At 38.3% G+C, this 16,798-nt stretch overlaps 1 long non-coding RNA gene across 1 annotated transcript in view; it reads right to left on the bottom strand.

The window, feature by feature from the left end:
* Positions 1-986: 986 nt before the first annotated feature.
* The window catches only part of LOC104954119 (uncharacterized), a 34,611-nt gene continuing 18,799 nt past the window's right edge, over positions 987-16,798 (bottom strand). Inside the window, exon 3 of the long non-coding RNA XR_799303.1 lies at positions 987-1,065. This is a non-coding gene — a long non-coding RNA (uncharacterized lncRNA). The remainder of the gene's footprint in view (positions 1,066-16,798) is intronic.

Raw genomic sequence — 16,798 nt, 5'->3', positions numbered from 1 at the left:
CTCCTTCAGGCCCCTGCTGTGCATCTCACCCTCCCTCTCTGCTGGCAGGTGACTCACAATAACAGCCGTTGCCCAGAAAGAGCCGCTTCATCGCACTCACTTAGTGCTGCCAGCACACCCCGACACGGGATAAACTGAACTGTGGGGGATCTGAGGACCATCCCTTCAGCCGGCAGGAGGGTGCCATGTTTGTTTTTGTGCTAAGATACAGAGGGTGGTAGGAGAAGGGCAGGGGGCAATCAGCTTGTTTTGGATTAGGAGGAAATCAAGAGATTTTAAGAATTACAAGATGTGCCTCGACAGCAAGTTGAAAACAAAAGCACCTGTAGGATTAGAACCAAGGATTGACACACACAGCATCACTACCATCCTCTTATTCAGATATTTGTATGTACTATCGTTTCTGAGGGAGAAAAGACGATACAATAGCAATATAGACAAGAGTGCACTTAACAGAATCTGAGTTTAAGCCATGTTGATCCCCTATGACAGTATGTTAAAAAAAAAAGAAGCAAATAAAATTGTAACTTAATTATAGATTTATAATGAGCCACTGCACCACTGCCAAAAACAAGTCCCATACCAAGGCAAACAGGCACCTGCTGAATGCTCTCTGCTCGTGGGTTTTCATAGCTTAATTAATCGAGGCCTTGGGGTATCATGACTCGTGCGTGCTGCTTGCGTGCAATTAAGTTGTTCCTCGAAACAGAGGTGCGACTTCAACATGGAGCAGAGACACCAATACTGAGCATAACGAGCCAAAATGTGTGTTTTGAAAAAGGCAATGATACACTCATTTGAACCTCAATGACGGGAACTGTTTCAACAAACTGTGAAATGCTTTTTCACACAAATAAAAGAAAATCAGTTTGTTTGACCTCTCAATGACAACAAAGACATCTGCGCCAAATCACTACATTAGCTTTTGTATACTTATGTTTTACATTCATAGCAAGTATTGGTTGATGAGAATATAAGATTAAAACTCACCTTCTTGTTGAACACACTTTGAATCCGGAGGCGTTATCGCTTCTGCCCGATGCTCATTCTACTGCCATATGAATTCTGTAGATAAACATAGAACAGATGTTTACCATCACATTTAGTTTATTTAAAATGACAGATTTAAAAGGCAGTGATCTTTTTGGAACATTTGTTATGTTGTAAAGTAACCCATTGGGGTACAAATAGGTGCAAAAGGTTACAAGTCTCACAGGTGAAAACCAAAAGTCCTGACAGTTTAAAATCCAAGTGTGACCGAGATCTGACTATGTCCCTCTTGCTGGTGTGACACGTGCAATGCAGCAATGGCACTCAAAAAACTAATCTAAATGTGGGCGAGCACAGTGTTTGTTTTGTTTATTGAAAAATCTAAATGAATGTGGTGATGATTTATTGATGTAAAATAAAACTGAAATAATTAGTGACCAAAATGAATTAGAACAAAAGTATGAAATTCTCATGACTGCTAATTACCAGTTTGAATGAGCCTGATAACTAAAGAGAAAAGGTATTAAAAGCAATAATTATTACTATTGCTAATTACATTTGCAATTATGTCACTAATGAGAAAGGCCTAATTATCAGCACATTGGATAAATAAGACTTTTGCTTTCTATCGTTAAAGATGGAGGTGATGTGATTATGCACCAAGGGCAAGTCCTCTGACCAAGAACCCAGGGTGACGATAAAGCTGTAAACTCTCACAGGACTATGGTCTCCTGAATGGTGATAAATAATGACAATAAAGGATATGCACAATCATTTATAGACCTGTCCCATGTCGCTTGACCTGTGTGAAACTGTTATCATAGGACAGTAGGTGGGCTTCCTCAAATGTGCCTTTATTATTTACTTGATGATTGTGATTCAATGTTTCAATAAATGAGCAAGAGTATGAAATATCAAACTGTTTTATTACATCGCTTTTAAATAATGCCTTAAGAAAAGTATTTTGGAATATCAACAGAACTTTGAATTGTCTAGAATCAGAGTTACCGTCCACACAGCGGCGTGTGTTGAAGCTTGCCGGCGGGCGTGTCTGAAACTCGACCAACAACCAATCACATGAATCTCCCGCCCCTGACACCCAAGCAGCGGTTTGATTGGCTAGAACTTGCACTGGCATATGATTCGATTGGCTGACGCTTCTGCCGAGGCTTCAAAAGTTGAACATTGCTCAACTTTTGCAGCGAGCCACGCCAGCAAAGCTCCGCTTCCCACAATGCAGTTCGGTGAAAAGTGACGTCACCCCATTCAAAGTTAATGGTGAAGCTTTCAACGCACGCCGCTGTGTGGACGGGCCGTTAGAGATACTGTGACGACAGAAAATACTGTTAACGTGGAAGCTCTATGTTTCATTTGCTATCTTCATAAAGTGCCGAGGTGCACAAATGTAACACATATGATGTATGTACTGCTAAGTCCTCCATGTGACAAGTTCATTTATTTAAATTAAAAAAGCACTCTGCTTCAAAAATATAAACAGATGTATTTATCCATTGGAGAAAAAAAAGGGTTGTTGCGACAGAGCAGTGACTCAAAGCACAACGTATGTGCTATGTAGCACAGTGCTACTGTGGGTTTAAAATAGTTTAATATCAAGAAGTCAGTCATAAATCAAATGAAAAAGGTATATTAAACTATGTTTGGCAAAGACTTTAGGGGTCAGTTATTGCCTGTTTTGGACAGTATATGATGCACTTATCCATCTAGTGAATCTAACTGTCAGCTGGTTGGTGACTGCTAGAGAAATGCTATAAGAAAGAATCCTAACACCCCATTGCACTGATCTCCAAACAGCCCACCCTCTTCAACAAGGCAAACTGCACCTGATTTGTGGTTGTCAAAATATTATATATCAAACTCGAAGTCTCCAAATGCTGTTGATATTTCTCACATTCCTCAAGGGCGTTGCTCTACCTTTAGGAGAGCGGAAGTGTTGAGGAGGGCCGTGTCTGAGTGCCAAGTAAATGCACGATGGATTAGGTGCATATCTTTCACATGGCTGTATCCTAATCCCGCCATCTGAGGTAAACACAGGACCAGGTGAGGCAACACGCCTGTCTGAGACACCTCTAGAGCACGGAGGGATCTCCTCTCAACACGGGAGGGCTGCTTCATACCAGCGAGGAACTCATTCACACAGGGTTCCAGTAATAATTGGGGCATGTTTGTTTCCTGTCTGGTGCTTTATTTATACAACAAAACATAAACAGCAGTGTATTCCTAAAAATGCTTCTTTTTTTTATGTATTGCGTAAAAGATCATTCAAGTGAAACAACGTAGGAGAAAAGGAGAAGGATTTTACAGCATAAGAAAATATATTTGTAATAAACCGAAAGCACCACATATAGTAAAAAAAAAACAGCAATAGGCGCTTTCACACCGGAGTACTTTTCCCAGTATAGTTCCGAAAATGTGCGTTTACATCAAAAAAATCCGGAACTAGAACTTACAGTAGTTCATGAGAACCTTTTCACCCCTTTTCAGTCCCTGCTAAAGAGCAGGTACTTTCATGGGAGAAAAAGGTTCCCATTTCTGGCTGGGTGGATTGCAAACCACGCCCCGTAAAACTCCGAAAAGTTTTGTAAAGCCGCCATTTTATTTTCCTTGCATTAGCATTAGCCCAGCGCACAAACGGAGATAGACTAACTTATGGCAACACAAAAGAAAACATGGGAGCGGTGGAGATGAGGAGGTGTCGGCGTTTCTGGCGATTTACTCGGAAAGCTTCAGTAGACTCTGGGGACTTCCGGCCGGGGACTTCGGGTGGTAGTATAGGCTACGCTGTGAAGTTGTTTGCTGCCTGCCAGTAAACCCAAAGCAGAAGAAGAAGTGACGTCAGTGGCTTCATTTGCCTAATCCTCCCTCAGGGACTTATTCCGGCGTGAACGCAAACTAAAGAGTTCTGATGAACTAAGTTCTAATGAACTAAGTATGGCAAAGTACTTGGTGTGAAAGTGCCAAATGACTGCATGGCAATCAGACAAAAAATTCTCACAAAAAGTTGTCTTTTTTATATTGAGTATATCCTTATACAGGGCTCAACACTAACTTTTTTAAGTGGTTGCCTGGCTGGCAACCAGGCATCAGCTTTTGGTTGCCAAAACTGAAAATATGGTTGCCATTTTTAGTCACCTTATATTTTAAATAATTAAGATACTATACACTTATACATCAACTTAATAATGAAAATGGGACACAAAAGAATGTTCAAATGCTTTACATTAAGTAATTAACACAATTATTTGAAGCTTNCACACACACACACACACACACTTGAAGGTAGGGAGATGAGAAAAATGTAGTAAATAAAAAATATTTTAGGGTGAATGTGAGTGAGAGAACATTAAAAAGCCTGAGGAGGAAATACAATGCAATAGGATGAGAGATAGGGTTAAAAAATAAATAAACAATGGAAAACAGACACAAACCTGCTGAGAAAAGTACGTTTACTCGAGTATTAGACTCAACATTAAATGAAAATGTTCATTTTAGGCTGTTTCATACTTTTAACTCACAGGTGGAGTGACTAGTCACTTTTCCCGATAAAGATTTTACATACAAAATATTAGCTAAATAAACAAAAAGATAAATAAAAAATAGATATTTTGGCTTGACCCCCTGTACTCAAAAGCAGTGTCTACTTCCGTCTTCATTGTTATACATTCTTTAAATGTGTCATTTCATATCAGTTACACCATATAGGAGATGTCCCCTTTAAACTACTGATCTAAGCCCAAAGAGTGAAGCAGGGCTCAACACTAACTTTTTTAAGTGGTTGCCTGGCTGGCAACCAGGCATCAGCTTTTGGTTGCCAAAACTGAAAATATGGTTGCCATTTTTAGTCACCTTATATTTTAAATAATTAAGATACTATACACTTATACATCAACTTAATAATGAAAATGGGACACAAAAGAATGTTCAAATGCTTTACATTAAGTAATTAACACAATTATTTGAAGCTTAAGTGGTAGTAAACTTGTCCACCCTCAATTGCTGGTATACAAAATACCAGTAGTGCAGCTGTTGTCACTTTCTTCACAGATCCCTCACAAATGAATTGAGCAAGTCACTAGTTCCTTGGTCATCCGTTGTCTCCCTTTCAAATGTTTTCTTGACCTTTGTGCTGATCCCACCATAGATCCACTGGCCCTTCAGCATTGAAGTCTTGGATTGGCCAGATGAATACATTTCTAATGTTAAATAAATGAAAACCATTCACAGTTAAGAATTAGATATTAATTATTAATGCTGTAAATGACCTTTTATATGTCTAACTATATTTAACATGAGTTACCTTTTTATAGAAGTGATTATATTTGTATGCCAATATGTTCCTATGGTAAAGTTTCGTTTTGCACTTTTATTTTGGTAGTAATAAGATCGGGACTCTTATTTTTGAAGGAACTTTTTCCGGAAGTGAATGCACAACGTAGCAGAATGTTTCGCCTCCCAAGACTTTACACATTTCCTCTTTGCTTTTCGTTCGGGTTCACCTTGCACTTTATCAGTTGAATCACTTTGAACATTGGTTTGAGATGTTGACGGGTTGGCCGGACTTTTGACCCCACAGTCAAACAACTTAATTTGCGTCGCCATTTTTTGCAAAACAAACACACGGCGCACCGCGCACGCGAGTAAATGTGCATCGCTTTCTGGCTCTGTAATCACACCAATGCACGTGCAACTTAAGTATCAGGTTCCGACTGGTCACAACAATAATTAAATATCACTCTTAATATAACAAATAATTAACATTTATCTATTTTGGGGTGCACATTTTGCTGTCCTTATTTCTTTATGTTAAAAACTGGTTGCCACTGATGGCAACCAAAGGCCAAGAAGTGGTTGAAATTTTTTCTGAATGGTTGCCAATGGCAACCTGGCAACCGTTACTGTCGAGCCCTGTCCTTACACTTATTTTGCTAACATTCAATCAGTTCTCAGATGAGAACCTGAACATCTGGTTCAGCTCTTTGTGTGTTTTTCATGCATTGAAAAAGGGAGCAATAAGGTGATACGTGTGTGTGTGAGTGTGTGTGTGTGTGTGTGTGTGTGTGTGTGTGTGTGTGTGTGTGTGTGTGTGTGTGTGTCACTGCAAAAGAATGTTGCCAAAGTCTCTCCCTCTCACCTCAGAGGCAGGATAAGAAGAGGAACAAAACAACAAAATCATAAAAGAACAATCAACGCGCGTATTCCAGATGGAGCTGATATTTCTTTCGACATCTAGATCATTATGCAAAAACAGGTTTTGATATGTTATGGCATGACTGTTTTTCATTACATTTTTCACACCAGATCTCATGACTTGACAATGCACACACCCATGGAAAAGGTACTTGAGGTTAGAAAACTATAACTTTAGGTAAGGTGTATCACAAGTAAATGGGGTATGTTATTATTTTCCCAAAACAGTGTTAATTTTGTGTTTCCTGTCCCTTTCTGGGACAGGAAAGCATTTAACAGGATATATTACAAATATTTTATTTTTTTATGTTGAATTGCATTCAAACACCATGGCTATAATTCATAAAAACACAAGTTCAGTACTTCATGTGTTTAGACCTCTGACTTTTTTATTTGCAAAGTTAGTTATAAGTGTATACCATTTTCTTGTTAGTTTAAAAGTAGCTGCAATTTTTCTCTGCAATCCCCAACAAAACAATGTTTAAATAAAAACAAGGTACACTACAGTACACAGTAATACTATAATCACAACCTAGAGCCAGGGCACTTGTGAAAGCCTTGTTGGAACATGCGAGTGAGGGAAGGGACTGAAAAGTGCATATTTTGATTTTGGTGATAAAACAGCAATCACAGAAGCTGAAACTGTTCAGTGACTCAATGGATGTGAATGTTGTTGCTGTGAAACCGTTTAACCACATGATGTTTCATTAGCATTTGTTACAAAACTAAAACAATTTTTTTTTAAATCTTGGCCTAAACCCAAAGCATTTACAGAACGTGGAAAGTTGTTCTAATTGGTGCAAATGTAGTGTTTTAACTTAAAGCAAAGATAAAGTGTTTTACATCTGTAGATGGGATGTATTATTTAAAAGCAGTTCAGTCACTCTACAAAGGGATACTCAAGCTATGGTACAAATAATTAACAAAATTTGAGCTTGTGGTTAGTGTGCTATGCAAAACTCATACCGTAAAGCCTGTGCATAACAAAAAAAGAGAATCTGAACCTGAATGGTGAGGTTTTCTGAGGTTATGTTACCAAACGTTGCCCTCAGGCACAGGTATGATATAAATATACCGTACAATATATGCACAGCTTTGTCACGCTATGTGACTTGAGCAAGAAGGCATCTGGGTTCATCATAGAAATGCAATGTGCAGCTGGCCCACCTTATTTTTTACGATTGTTTCTTTATTTAGAGTGCTCGCTGACAGAAAAATTGCCAACTTTAAAGATTCTTATTCGCTGAATCACCACTCATGCCAGCATTAAACATTTTAAATGTGTAGGTTTTTTAGCAACAATGTTACCTGGAACTCTAATGCTGATAAAGCCAAAATAGTTTAAATTGAATTAAATTGGACTGAGCAAAGCATAGGTTTAACAGACAAGTAGACTATGATAACGAATTGGTTTTCAGTTTAACAATATGGATATTTGAAAACCTTTTTTCTTCAGTGAAAACTGTTACCCAGTGTGAAGCTGACCATTGAGCGGCCCAACCAAGTAAGGAGGCAGAGGCAGAACACCCAAATACAACCCGGTGTGGGCATTTATTCATCACTGAGAAATGATTCACAGCCTCAGTTGCTGTCCACCTGAACACAATCAGCAGCCACAAGGATCTCATACCCAAAATCACAGAACACATAGAGCCTAAATACCCACAGACTAATCAATCAACAAGACACAGGTGAGGGGGGAGGAGACAACACAGGGCACCAGGTGAACACAATCACCAGCCACAGACAAAACGGGAGGGGAAACACTTTCAAACTAAACCACATGTGCAATATTACAAGGCCCAAAGCCGTCAGTCCACAGTGACGAAGTTACCTTTGTCGCACCCAGGATCTATTGTAACTGGTATGAATACAAGCTGACCACCACTGCTCCTCAATGAGGATAAAACATTTATCTTTAACCTTTAAATCTAAGAGAAGGTATTAAGTCGATTTAGTATCACTTTAACGGCATCTAGGTATCTTCCCAGCTACTTTTAAAATGCTATTTTACGCTCAGGTTCTTGACTATATAACAGGGAGTGGCGTTTTTTCTTTTTTGACATGCATAGCAAAGCAGGGCTCCACCTATTTCCTGTTGCAATTTAACCTAGAGACCAAATTGCCGATGAAAACTAAGATCACTTTACCAGGCTTAGGTTTGGCCTGAGTAAAGCTACACTTTAACAAATCTAATCAAATTGAAATGAGAGCAGTATTTTTGATTTGGTGTACACATGGGTCCTGGTGAACTTCCTTCTCCAATAGGTCTCAATGGCTTTAAACATCCAGATACAATAACAGTGTTCTCACACGCCTGGATATATAGGCTGAAATCATTACAATGTTTATATTTACTGCTGTAAATGGACCAGGGCAAACTCACCCGTCATCTTCTTACAGCACTGAGATATAATAACTCATAGACATGTTTGTTTGCCTTGGGGAGATATATTTTTGGGCTGAAAGCATTGGGTATGATTAGCAGTGGTAAAGCATACAGAAACAGTTTAGAAATTCCATCAAGCACACCCAATCTGTTGATTGGTTACTTGAATTGGTGTGAATGTTGAGTCCTACCAATTTAAAGAGATTGTGCGAGTCTGGAGTGTGTACCAAGTGTGGACATGTTGATTATGTATGCTAGGAGTGGTTCAGTCTTTTATTGGAAAATTTACACCCGTGCAGTGATTTATATAAATCAGTAGTGCCCACAAAGCAGTAAAACTCTAATTGTTTCTTCCATTTTGAAAGTCTAGCGTCCATTAAGGATGCAGTGAGTAATAAAAAGGACTTTTAATCAATCCTCTCTTGTTGATGAGTTGATGTGTGAATGGGCTATCCTACCTGACAGTGCTACCATATGTTGATTTCTTTTTCTAATAGCTAACAAAAAGATAGAGGGAGCTTATTTATTGCAGGTGACTGCATTTACTATACAACTTAATCAAAAAGAAAGAGGGTAATTCATCCAAATTGTTTCTGGTCTTTTGATCTGTTTTAGTATGTGAATAAACACTTGCTGAATTAACACATTTCTTCTTTTTACTTTGGGACCATTTACTGAGATGTACAGTACTTAAGGATTCTGACGTTTGATACTATCCAAAACCTAACAAAAGAGCCCAATAAACAACCCCTCGGATTATTTCAGTACCAGTTACTCACATTATTTATCCTATATATAAAAAAGGGGTTTTAAAGCAAGCAGTAGCATGCAGGCAGTGCCTCTTGCCCACACTGCAGTCTCCGCAGTGACCCTTTCAGTGTCAGATTAGACGGGCCGAGCCCTCCTCGACCGGCTGGCACGGCCACAGTAAATCCTGAAGACTGCTCATGCTAGGGACCTCGGGTAATTAATAAAATCCCCATTACATGCCTTGTGCCCGTTGTTTGCTATTTCAACACCCCATTTGTGCCACGATTACAGTCATTATCAGTCACCGCCATTAATTCTCTACCCGATGCCAGAACTGCATACTAATAAATTGGGCTCTGCAATTTTTTTTACCTTTCCAGGAGTTGGTATTGGAGCTGGGCCAGGAAGTGCCACTCCAGATTAGGAGTCATCTGGTGACTCGGAAAGAGCCCTTTCAATAGAAGGCTGCTGCATCTTTGGAGATAGTTCAATTTTCCCCTTTGATTATTTTCCTTTCCCCTCCAAAATGAATCTTTATTAGGCTTAAATCCTGAATAAAATGAAATTAGCAGACTGCAAAATATTGCTTTCTTTCTGACTCTATTCCCTTGTGCCTGCATGCAAATTATAATGCTTATTTATGTAAATGAGGTGTCGTCTTTAATTAGTTTTGCTTGAGGGCATTAAAATACATGTATTCTCTCCCAAAAAATGATTTGTTTTGTTGCTCTGTTCAGTTTAAGTTCAAAATGAATGATTATGCCGACTAAAAAGGTTTATTAATTCTCTAGTTTGCTTTTTTTCCCCGACCTCTTTTGGAGAATTATCTTCTCCACCCACTTCCTGGGAAGAGTGTATTCTCTGTGAAATCGAAAAGCCTCTTTAGGCAGTACTCAGAGCGCTACTCTGACAAGCACTTGTAAAGGTCCCAGGTTGAAACCACATGGTAAAACTGCACTTCCACTTATCAAATCTGAAAGCTGTGCTCTTCAGCAATCCTCTCTATACGCATGTGTTTGCTCGCATGACTATTTGTATAATGACGAATGATTGAACAGAATTGAGCTTTGCTTAACTGTTGTACCTCTGCATTCATAGATGTTTTATAATGTGCAATTTAACCATTGAAAAGACCATTGTGCTCAAATAATGTCTTGGTTCTTTTTCCATTTTGTTCATATATCAAAGACGCTTAAAACATAATCCTTTCTTGAGAGTGAGAGCTGAGTTATTAATCAAATGTTAATATTGATGTAAATTCTGATAGCCTGTCAGCTCAAAACTGAAATGAGCATGACTGTGTAGACGTTTCAGCTGATCTGGGTCCTGTTTTAATATTTGTTTAAAAGGATTTGCGGTGTTACAATCAATCTTCCGCTATCCCCCGTTTTTATGCATTTACTGTTGATTTACAGTCCATTGTTGAGTGGCTACTGAAAAGAAAACTGCTTTGTGTCATTGTAGAAGGTGTCGGGTCAACTTGTGTTAGAAGCAGCGTGTGTCTGTGTCCTGCAGTATTTCAAACCACTTCAGGCTGAAAGTGACCAACTGCAGCTCCTGTTATTGTTCAATATCAGATCAGTATTTAGCATCCCTTCAACTGCTAAGATGAGCTGAAGTGGCAAGTTAAGATGCCCCCTCCCCCCTCCAAGAATGATTTATGGAAAGGAAGCTAAAACCATTATAGCGTTTTTATTATTATTGTTCTTTCAAGGCTAATGCAACAATAGATTTTTACATGATTGATGCCTTACACTAAACATTAGAGGATTACATTAACTTTGCATAGAACAGCTAAATGACACAAGATTACTTATTGTTATTTTTCTCCACATGATCATATTGTAAACGTAGTACATATAGTATTCCTTGGCACATATTGATCACAGTATACATACCCTACAGTACACCCACATCGGGTACATTGTGTACATTCATGCAAATGTCGGATTCAGCTTTAGTTGTCCGTTTAACCACTGCTTTTTAATAAAAATGATAAACTCATGTAGATTTAAATGTGGTGAATGGCAGTGATTCAAAGATTAAACAAAAGCAAGTGACTTTGATAACCTCTCATCTGCCCCTTCATTCTGTAAATTATTAAAAGTGTGGGCTCTTGTTGAAGGGAATGTGGCAGCAATATGCTGATACTTCAATCAGCTGGGAGGAAATTCCAAATGTAATAAGGCGGGATCGCTGCTCTCTGTCCTGCAGTTCCTTCCTACCATGAGCTTCAGCTGTCAGAACAAACAGTACGGCCATGGCTTTTTTCATGCCATCAACAATATAAAAAACTCCTCAGACCACATCAAACCTCTCACATGATTATTCACACATCAAGCACGTGCACAGGCAAGGTCTGAAGACTGACTCTGCCTGTCCCAAGTGGTCCTCTCACTTAAAGTGTTTCGGTACATCCATTTAAAACTAAGGAAAATAAAATAGGTACGCTACTTGGAAAGATACTTGATGAAAAGAGTTTAGGTCAGAACATCCTTCGACCATATGTGTTTTGAACTCATCTACAAGAATGTGTCTTCTCAGTCCTGTCCCACATTAAGTTTCTCTGGTCTGTTTTTACAACTAACTCTTTTACCTGTCATGTAAGCACAATATCACCAACATCTTTGGTATGAAATCAGAAGAGATAATGGAACAAAGCTGTCTTAGTTTTCAGGGAGACTTGTTCATTAACATTGCCAAAATATAATGTAGGTTATACTTTTTCATTCAGTGTTGAATTAAAGTCATGCAGAGCGAAGACACTTCCTCTATTAAAATGTTGACACACACTTTGGGTGCCTTTTACAGGCATGTGTACTTGTGTGTTTATCATGTCCAGACCATACAGGCACTGATGGGCATCCAGCCAACTGATTCTTCCCGCAAAGTGCTAATTTATGCCACTCTAGTGTGCACAGCTCTATAATTACCTGGAAACGTAAACTGGAAGCTATGCCTGACAAAGACAAGAAACTGCAATAAAATGGAGCTTTTGGTGCTCAGTTGCAGTGAGTCTTATAAGACATATTAATGGGATGTTTAAAGGATATGGCACTTTTCCATTTGTCTCGTGGAAAAATCTTGGGCAGAACACCTGGTGCACTAAGTGCCTGCAGTCTGAACACGGAAGAGCAGCTAGCAGTCATGGCGTTCTTTATAAAGCACCGTCACATCTAAAACATTTTCTATTAACTATGCACTACAGTTTATACCTGATTTGTCATTTCCTGGTTGTCATTAGGTGGCAACTTAATGAATTACCAAAGTCAGATTGCAAAGCCTTTTAAATTATCTCAAACAAAAGAATAGTTGTCTGTTTAAAAACATACCTTTCACATCCTTGAGCTCTTACTCCAATGCTGTGCGTTGCACGCTTAATACATGAAACATTTCTTTTGAAACTGAGGACTAGCTTCAAGTGACTTGAAGTAAAAAGTTGAGGCAGGCCTTCCATGTCATCACCTTTAAATATGTGTTAGGTAACAAACTGACAAGCTGGAATAACTTCACTGTCGTCGAGCCAACATCATTTAAATTAATAACGATGACTTATGATCCGTGAAAAGACGAATCATTCTCCACTTTATGTCAATATTTATGTCAGTACTTTACAAATGTAACAGTCTTGAAAATTGAACTCTGTTATTATATATTTTTTATTTTCTTTGAGAAACTGGTTTCCCGACTTTAAAAAAAAAGGAACACAATGTTATGGTGGTGACGTGTGGTATTTTTGAAATGCTGCCCTTCCTATGAATGCCAGAGTAAAAAGAACATACATTACATGAAAGCTAAAACGGCGTTTACTGCAAAGCCTTGTACTGCAGGTGCAGTTGCATTTCTCGGAAAACACTGAGATATTTTTCTTTTTTGGTGACGCAAATGTCAAGGAAATACTTTTGTGTCTTCTGAAACCAAGCATACAGTATGCATGGAATGCTCATTCTGAGACATGCCTAGAAAATGACTCTACTTCACAAAAAGCCTGACTTAATAAAGCTTGCATGGGCAACACTTTTAGCAAATCTCAACTGGGTCAAATAGAAGTGTATTCCTATTGCATATGGAAAACACTTATTTTAAGTTTTAATATCACGAAGGACAATTAAATACTTTTTTATCTTTCAATGTGTCACAACTTTAAAAAATGTGTTCCAGTTGAGAAAACTGGCACTGCAACTTGTCTTATCTAAGAAAACAGACCATTTATGTGTGGGAAGACGCAATTTGTTCAAGAACACAAAACAGGACAAACAGGTACAACTTTTATTAACGGCAATCGACAAGGAGATTTATTATTCTTATAAAAATTGTTCACGCCTAAAGTCAGTTGAGTTCAGTCCAATAGTAAAGTCAGAACCAATGCCAAGATGATGTAGGCTGAATGGGGATGATTGCAGTTGCTCCTATAAAAGGTGTGCATATCAGATAAATATGTTGTTTGTTTTCAGTTCTATGTCTAGTGTTTCCCCAAGAAAATAATCATGAAGAAAATTGCAAAAAAGTATTCTTTTTGTTTGTTTTCAAGAACATTTCATTTTGTCAGAATTTAAAATGCGGTTTATTTCATTCTTCCTGGTCAACAGGAGCCTTAGGTGAATAAGGAATACGTGCACAATTCTAAAGAGGCAGAAGCTGTTTATAGGATCACTGATGCTGTAGTTTGGGGAAGCAGATACGTTTATGATGTTGTACAGTAACATGAACACTCACAGCAGCAATAATGCGCATGTCATTTTTTTTAAATAAGTCATTAAGGATACATGAAAAGTTACTAATCTAGGTGGCTTCATCAAAACTAGCACCAAAGAATCTTCAATTTCATAAGCAGTGCCAACAATATATGTTTAAGGTCATCAAAGTATACAAACTATTCATACTTGCATAACTACGCAAAGGTACAGACAGAAACCTTAGGCCTTCAGTAAACACATCATTTCCCTGAAAATATGACTGGTTGGAATATACTCTGCATACAAGCAGAAGGCACCAACTTGGATAACACTGCAAGATTGTCTTTCATTTCTTCCTTTAAAAAGTAGTCATTACAAGGGGGAGTGTCTGAAATTGTGATTTATTCCTTCAACATCGAACAAGATTTAACAAAAGTGAAAATGTCCAAGCCCTTCCTGCAATCTGCAGTCTTCCTTATCATTTTACACAACTATAAAATGGGAAAGCTAGTGAGGGGAATACCTTTTTTGTTTAACTTAGTCTAAGTCTCACAAAAGCCACAAGAATTTGAGAGAAAACAAAATGCCTGTCAGGGCGAGCATACAAGAGGCAAAAGGGGGATCTGGCATGGCCTCAGCAAAGTCATAAAAATATTTTCCCTTTTATTTAATGTTGTCCATAATTCATTGCCAGGAAAAGCTAATCAATAGCACCTTAATGAAAACTTGAGCCATATTTTATTTTGCCGCAGAGAAGTCCCGGATCAGCATTTGTTGCCTTGTTATGCGCTGGTTTTCACCCTTGGGCTGTTTGACAGATGTGCATCACATTTGCAGATACCTTAAATATCTGCTCTCTTCAACCGCATTTGCCTTATCAAAACACCGCAGAGAAGAAGGGACGTTTCTGATGATGACAGCAATGAAGATTCAAAAAAGAAACATGATCCAAAACGGTTTCATATATTAATGGTGTCCTAGCCGTAACCTCGGCTGAATATGGCAACATACATCGCCAAACCAAAGCTGTACATAAATATTGACTAACACATTTTTGATGCTCTCCACCAGTGTCATAAATACACTGCACTCCCATAAGACTCTAGGTTTATATTAATGTCAGATTGAGATGAGCATGTTGAAAAGACATACTGGTCCGGTTCATTGTATCTCTTTCAATGGAATTAATTAACTAAACATAGGCAATAGAAGTCTCAGGAGTTACATGCCGGCTGCAAGACGTATGCAAACCATTGTTCTTTAACTGTTAATGATAGAGTAATTCAGAAAAATCCATGAATTGCCATAAAAAACTGTGGAAAACTATGCATCATTACAGGAAGAAATGATATTACCAATTGCACAAAGATATCACTACCATCCAGTGGCGGTTCTAGAACATTTTACATGGGGTGGCAAAGGGGGGGCAAGAGGTCATGCCAGGGTGGCATGGGAGGGCGGACAGTACGTGGTATTTTATACTGTATATAACCTATTTATTGTTAAATCATGCCCTAGTGTTCTTAATGCACAAGAGAAACAAGGTGTTCAGACAAAGAAACAAAAATATAGTGATTCTATGAATCGGGTGCCCTTTGAGTCCCCCAAGCTTACTTCAGCTATTTTAAATGAAAGGAAACTACAAAATGTATTTTAAAGCAATGAATTAATGGAACGGGTTGTTTTGCATTACAGTGTAAAACTAAATATATATATTGTTTTTTAAAAATGGGTTGTCTTACTAGTAGACAACAGATATATGTGTATGTCCTCACTAAGCATCATCACATATTCATTGAATATTAAACAAATCAAAATGGCCAATTATCCCAAAATGTTGCTGCTAATATAATCATATGCTTGTCAACTTTAACTGAACAAAGAAAAAATACTTGAATTATCTATGAAATTGCAATATTGACACACGTTCCTCAGTTTGTTTCAACCCCTGCATGCCATACCATTTACCCTCCTATTAAAATAATGGATCAGTCCATGTGTCATCTGCATTGAGGGAATGACATCACAAAAGTCTTCTGAAGAAAAGATGGCAAAGAAAAAAAGGTGTCAGTATCTTCTCTTACCTATATTTCAGTTTTTTTATTGTCAGATTAAGATTGACAAACTCAACATGTCAACTCTGTTATATGAATTAATAATAGTAAATAATTGTTTATTAAAAAATAAACAATAGTTTTGATAAATATTACAATTTTGTAATGTCCTTAATTTCCATGTGGTGCCATATCTTAGCTAAACAAGGTCTCATGGCTACTTTTTTCAAAAACTTCAACCATGTCAAAACATTTCAAGGCAATTCCTAGTAATTATTTATATGTTGTGTCTGAAAAAACACACACACACACACACACACACACACACACACACACACACACACACACACACACACACACACACACACATAGGTTGATAGCGTGAAATGGAAACATTTAAACGGTGATGTCATCAAATGTCATTTGTGTCACGGCGAGCGGCAGCAGAGGAAATGTCAACGTGTGCAAGAAGGAATATTTCTGCAGGGGTGGGGACCCCGTTTATTAAACCTCCCCCCAACACACACACACACACACACACACACACACACACACACTGAACACACTCAGTACTCCTGCTGTCATGTCTCTGACCCTGCAGCTGACATTTTCATTTCCCTCATTTCGTCCTTTCAGTTTCCTCTCAGAGTGACAGCACAGTGTGTGTGTGTGTGTGTGTGTGTGTGTGTGTGTGTGTGTGTGTGTGTGTGTGTGTGTGTGTGTTTGTGTGTGTG

Source organism: Notothenia coriiceps, unplaced genomic scaffold (genome assembly GCF_000735185.1).
Source record: "Notothenia coriiceps isolate Sejong01 unplaced genomic scaffold, NC01 NC01_scaffold00022862, whole genome shotgun sequence".
Lineage (NCBI taxonomy): Eukaryota > Metazoa > Chordata > Actinopteri > Perciformes > Nototheniidae > Notothenia > Notothenia coriiceps.
This window is presented reverse-complemented; position numbering and strand designations above follow the sequence as displayed.